At 36.1% G+C, this 6,660-nt stretch overlaps 1 long non-coding RNA gene across 1 annotated transcript; it reads left to right on the top strand.

Moving 5' to 3' along the window:
* The first annotated feature begins 356 nt into the window (after positions 1-356).
* LOC147273196 (uncharacterized) lies at positions 357-2,083 on the top strand. The gene is made up of 3 exons (XR_015119768.1): positions 357-436; positions 1,127-1,178; positions 1,978-2,083. It is a non-coding gene; the product is annotated as an uncharacterized LOC147273196 (long non-coding RNA).
* Positions 2,084-6,660: the final 4,577 nt, after the last annotated feature.

The raw sequence follows: 6,660 nt of genomic DNA, 5'->3' as shown, positions 1-6,660 counted from the left end.
TCTCAAAACTAGCACACCTAAGCTTTGATCAAGGGTGGTGATTCCTTTAGGGATAATCCTTATCTAAATAATCATTAGATACATCCCTCTTAACTGATACATCCCTCTTAACTGAAGATGTTTGCCAATTAGACTATAAGAATAGTCTTGAGCAACAAAAAGAGCAGCACAAAGAAAACTGAACAGAGGAGACAAAGAAGAAACCCGAGAGAAAAAGAGAAAGAGAGAGAGAGAGAGAGAGAGAGAGAGAGAGTGAACTAGAAAGAGTTAAAGAAGGAGAGGTTAGAAACTCTAAAGGTTAGAAACTGAAATTTTTTATCTTAAAAGTTTTTCTTTAAACTTTCCTTAAACTAACCTCTCTTAGTCTCTGTGTTTTTCTTTACTGTAGGAACTCACAGCTTTTAGCCTCTCTAGAACTCAAGGGGGGTATAAAAAGGTGAGCTTAAGGAACCCATGGAAACATGGGTGTCCTTAACAAATTTTCTCAAAACTTGTTGTTTTATAATTTTATTTACATGCCTTTCTTTTATGTTGTAAAACTAAAATTTGGTTGTAGATAGTCTTATTATAGCCTTAGAAACATGTTTTGCGGTTTGGAATTGAAGGAAAATGAAAAACAAAGGAATATGAAAAATCTGGAATTTTTTCCAGAAAATTCGCATGTTTGTATGGCCTCCTTTCGAGCCTTATAACTTGAGTTTTAACAGTCCGTTTTTCATGTTCTTTATATGGTTGTAAAGAGGTGATGCAGAGCTTTAAAACAAGTATAAGTTTGCTCAATTTGGTGAACGTTTGATAGGTCAAAAGTCGAGTCAAAAATGAGATAAAAAAACTGGAAATCTGGAAAAAAAAACAGGGGCTGTTTAAAGTGACGATGAACAGTGCCCGGCCAGCCACCCCACTCGCACCGCCGGCGCGTGGTGGCGCGTGCGGCTGTTTTCGGCGACCTTTTTCGCCCAATTTTCACCCCCCTAACTCTATTTTTCGATACGAGTCCAATGGTATAAGTTTCGCGTCAATCCGACACCTCTAAGTTAGAGTGTGAGTTACACTCTCCTTAAAAAGAGAGTGAAATAAATTTAAATCTAATTAAGTTATATCTAAACTATATTTTTTTAACTTTTAGACCCGAACACATAGGAACGGACCAAGAAGGAACTCGAGCTCAAGAGATTAAGGTAGGGTCTCTAATTCCCCAATGATTGGACTATATTACAATTAATCCTTGTGTCATGTTGTGTGATTTATTTTCTTGTGATAATTTATCTTTATTACTTGTGATGTTATTTCTTCATTAAATGTATCAAGTGCACTATATTTGTGAATAAGCTTTTATTATTAATCTTGTGTGTGCACTGTGAAATTCCTAAGTCTGTGATATTTATTATTATGCATGTACTATTTAATTTATCTATACTCAAATTGCGTAAGGTTAAATTATTATGCATGTACTATTTAATTTCTCTATACATGCATTAATGTTTATCTTTACATGCATAATCATAAGTGCATAAGGAAAGGGTGATTGTGAACAAGGTTAAGAAAATGATTAATTGAGACACCAAGAAGAGAGGGAGATGAACTTGGTGGTCTCGTGATTTATTAGAGACACCATGGAGAAAGGGAGATGTACCTGGTGATCTCATGATTTGTGGAAGAATTATTGAAGAAAAAGTGGAATTAATTATATTCAAAATATTTGGGCTTAAGGGACGAATGGGTGTTGGCTCATACTTGGGACATTCGGGGCCACAGTGGAAGGATGCACGGTATGGGACGTGTAGGTCTGTTTGTCTTGGGTATGTGTCAACGGGAATGGTTAAAGAGTGAGTACACACATTCGCATTGCATATAATTGAAATCATTATCTGTGTTTATTTTCTTTTACTGAGACATTGATTAAATGTGATAACTGGCCATGAGGGATAAATATACCCTACTGAGCCTTAAAAGCTCACACCCTAATAAATCATGCAGGTGACGGAAATATGACCAATGATGTGGAATACCCAAGGGAAATTTAGAGAATTTGCTGGAGTACTATGTTTTGTTTGTTTAACAATACATTGTAATATATAAGAAGATGAACATCTAGTATGGTATTCTTGGAATAGTATTTTGCTAAATAAAGTCTATTTTTCATTTTCACTTTACTTAGTCTCTTCAATTATTTTATATGATTTTATTTTATTTTATTTTTATTTTATTCTCACGTCTTAATTGTAGAAAAATTTTTATAAATCTGCGATTAGGACGTAAGTCACGCTTCACTCCTAGATATTAGATTTTAATCAGGATTGGGGCGTGACAGGGGGTGGCGTCGCCGGAGGTCGAGGTCGCCGGGGAGAGGGGTGGCCGGTGATGACTGGGAAGGGTGTGTGCGCGAGGAGAAGCTGAGAGAGAGAGAGAGAGAGAGAGAGAGAGAGAGAGAGAGAGAGAGAGAGAAAGTGTGCAGGAGGAGAGAGGAAAAATGAGGAGAGGGAAAGAAAATTCTGGGGTTTTAAAACCCATCCACGCAAAATTACAACAATGCCCTTCACTTTGAACGTCTGAAAAATTCAAACCGTAACTTCGATCGACGCGTGCTACGTGTCTACAAAGTCGTGGACTCGAGAACTATCCAATGTGCCCAAAGTCAAAATCAAAAGTCCACTAATTTTAAAAGTCAACTTTTGGGTCAAGCCCAAATTACAACAAAAATTAAAAATTTAAACCAAAACCTTTTTAAATTCTAAATAAATTCCCAAAATTCTTAATATATTTAAAATAATTATCTTAAAAATACAGGGTCTCACATAAACACCTCATTTAATAATGTTCATGGTGGTGGTTCCTCCTTACCTTGGTAAGGGGGTTTAATGACCACCCATGATCTTATATCTTAAATAAAAATAAAGAAAGAAGTAAATGAGCATGGAATTTAAAGAACAATAAAATGAATAATACTACTAACAATAAAGAAAAGAACTACATAAAATAAAAGGCATAAAGTAAATAGAGGATTAGAGAAGAGAGAAGAGAGACATAATATAAAGTTAACCATAAAATAAAGAACTGCATAAAATAAAAGAAATAAAGTAAATAAAGGATTAGAAGAAGAGAGACATAATATTAATATTTCATTAATTAAAATGCAAGAAAAAATTACATTCCTATTCTCTCTCAAACATCATAGCCAAATGGCTTGAAAGAGAAATTCTAGGAGAAATACTAGAAACGGTAGAAATTAAAATTCTAGAGTAAAAAATATGTGAAGAGGGGGCTGAATGTTTCTATTTATAGGCAAATACCAAGGCTAGAAAATATCACAAGGGGGGATATGTGGCAGCTTATGTAAGGCTGAGAGGGTAGCTGGTGACAGCTATATGAGGATCAGCACAAGCACAAGAGGCGCTGGAGAAATCTGGAAGCAGCTGGAAGATGGAACACGTGGCGCCTGCTGGTTAGAGGAGGAATTGATTAATCAAATGCAATTCTCGGCGGAAGGAAAAAAGAGAAGCGGCTGGCTTGGTTATGCAGGTGTTGCTGCTGCATGGGAAAACGTGAGAGAGAGAGAGAGAGAGAGAGAGAGAGAGAGAGAAAAGGGAGCGGCTGGCTGCTGGCATCAGTGGCTCACATGGGTGTGCTGATTTGCGGAAGAGAAAATGGAGCAAGGCTGCCCACGTGTCGTCGTCCAGTTGGCTGGAGCCAATATTAATCAAACTGAAGAGAAAGGCGGAAGGGTTTTGGGTGAGGCGTTGTGACTGTTCGGCTTCCTGAAGAAATGGGCCGGACCTTGGGCTTTAATCTTCACTCATTTTCTTCCAATTTGGGCCGGCTTAATGCGTGATTGGGCCGCTGCAATTCTTTTGGGCTTCCCTCTTTATTTTAATTAAACCTACAAAATTCAAATAAACTAATTAATAAAAATTCTAATTTTAAATCTAACCTAAATAAAAATAAATGCAACCTAATAAAATCTAAAAAATAACCAAAACTAATAAAATTCACTAATTAACTAAATAATAAAAATTAGAATTAAAACACTAAAAATGCTAAAAGACATAGACAAAAATGTATAGTTTTAAGGATAAAAATTATATATAAAATGAGCTCAACAATGGGCACATCCTACATCACTTGGCCAGTGGTCGTGGTTCCTTATAATTTGTCTCCCTAAAAATGCATGAAAAAATAATTCACAATTATGACGCTATTAATTCCAAGACCACAATCCCCTAGCAAGAAGATCGATGTATATTTGCAGTCGTTGATTGATGAGCTGAAAAAATTGTGGCAAAATGGTGTGCCGACATATGATAAGTCTACTGGAACAATGTTTACCTTGCATGCAGCAATCATGTGGACAATAAATGATTTCTCAGCTTATGAGAATTTATCAGGCTTAAACACCAAGGGTTATATGACATACCCTACTTGTAATAAGGATATAATTTTCGCTTGGCACGGTGAGAAAGTATGTTATATGGGCCACCGAAAATGGTTGTCGGGGGATCATAAATGACGTTACAACAATGAGGCATTTGACAGAAAAAAAAAAAAAAAGAGAGATAGGTGTGAAACCTAAAGCATTATTTGGCGATGACATCTTAAGGCAGTTGAATAACTTAGAATTTGGCTGGATTGGTAAACATCCCCCTCTAACACAGAATGAAAATATGTCAAGGTCACCTGCACATCTAAATTGGACGAACAAGTCGATATTTTTTAAGTTTAAGTACTGGTCCAAGTTGAAAATCAAGCACAATCTCTATGTAGTGCATATTGTGAAGAACGTGTGTGAAAGTTTGGTGGGGACAATTTTGGGCATTAACGGAAAATCAAATGACACAATTAAGGCTCGACAAGATTTGCAAGAAATGGGCATTATGAAACATTTGTGATTAACGAAGAAGGGTGAAAAAATGATAAAGAAGCATCCATTTTATACAATGAAGCATGTGCATAAGAAAGAATTCTTAAAGTTTTTTGCATCAATCAAACTTCCAGATGGATACGCGGCCAAAGTTTTTGGGATTGAAGAGTTATGATTGTCATGTTTTACTGCAATTGCTGCTTCCAGTGGGTATTCGAAAATTTTAGCCCAAAGATGTGGTTGAATCGATTGTTGGATTATCAAGGTTCTTTCAGCATATATGTGCCAAGACGTTGCGTGTGTCGGACCTGTCAAAATTGAAAGATGAGATTGTGTACATCCTATGAAAATTCGAACAAATTTTTCCACTAGCCTTTTTTGATATAATGATTCAGTTACTGGTACATTTACCGCAAGAGGCAATTCTTTTTTGGGGCGGTCAGTTATCGATGTATGTATCCAATAAAAATGTAACAATTTCTAAACCTTTTTGTTACTATTCTTCAAGTTTAGCTTTATGTTACTCATAAAAGGTTTCTCACTATATACTTACATTTGCAGAATGTTGGGTAATTACAAAATATACGTCCAAAATAGGGCATGCCCAAAAGGCTCCATAGCGGAGGCATACATTGCAAATGAATTCATCACCTACAACCATTATTTAAGGTTGTTTCACAAAACACAATTAAGAGAGACATCCTTAAGATTTTTGTAAGTGAGAGGGAAAAGACAATGAAACTATTGGAGATGAATAGGAGTCGAATAGCAATTACAACAGATATGTGGACCTCGAATAACCAAAAAAAAGGGTTTATGGCAATCACTGCACATTTTATTGATGATTCGTGGATCTTGCAGAGTCGACTTTTGAGGTAATTTATTTCTCTTTTTTCCATGTTGTGTTTGATTGGTATTAATATCCAGCTTTTGTTTATCTTTCAGTAATTAATGGTGATTATATTTGGTTTGATTATTTCTCTTACTTGATATAAGGATTTGATTAATTATTACTTGTCCTTGTTACATGAAGAGCTTATTCAAAGTAAAATTAATCGCAATCTTTCTCAATATGTCACTACAAGAAAAATATATTTGGGCGACCAAATTTTGGAGACGAACTCAAATTCGTCGCCCAAAGTGGCTTGGCTTTGGGTGATGAACCATAACATTCGTCGCCTAATCCCATCAAGGGTCGACGAACATTTTGGTCGCCCATATTGACTTTGGGCAACGAGTACGATGTTCGTCACCTAAAGAGACTTTGGACAACGATAATACTTCGTTGCCTCAAATTACTTGCAAAAATGGTGCTTGACCTATACTTTGGGCGACGAAATTTTTAGTTCCTCGCCTAAGGTGACTTTGGGCGACAAACATTGTCACTTTAGGCGAGGAATGACAAATTTCATCGCCCAAAGTAGCCTTGGGCAACGAATATGTTCCTCGCCTAAGGCAACTTTGCAGTTCCTCGCCTAAAGTCCCACTGTCTTTTTTTTGTATACAATTTTATGTATGTAATAGCATACTATACGATCGTGTTTCCAATGATCCGAACCATTAATTTTTTAATTTTTTAATTTCTCACTCAAAGATTATCTCTGCAAAAAATTAGCTCAATCGGAGATGTAGAAGTTAATTACCGGTGCTCGAACTTATGAACGATCGTAAATTTTCTAATACTAATTGAACGAGTAGATGAATTCCAATTTGGCAGATTTTGAAATGACCCGACCCAAAGTTGACTTTTAAAAATAATGGACTTTCGTCTTTGACTTTGGGAACGTTAGAAAGGTCTCGAGTCC

Source organism: Dryas octopetala, chromosome 9 (genome assembly GCF_963921425.1).
Source record: "Dryas octopetala chromosome 9, drDryOcto1.1, whole genome shotgun sequence".
Lineage (NCBI taxonomy): Eukaryota > Viridiplantae > Streptophyta > Magnoliopsida > Rosales > Rosaceae > Dryas > Dryas octopetala.
Note: the sequence above shows the minus strand (reverse complement) of the source record. Positions and strands in the feature narration are given on the sequence as shown.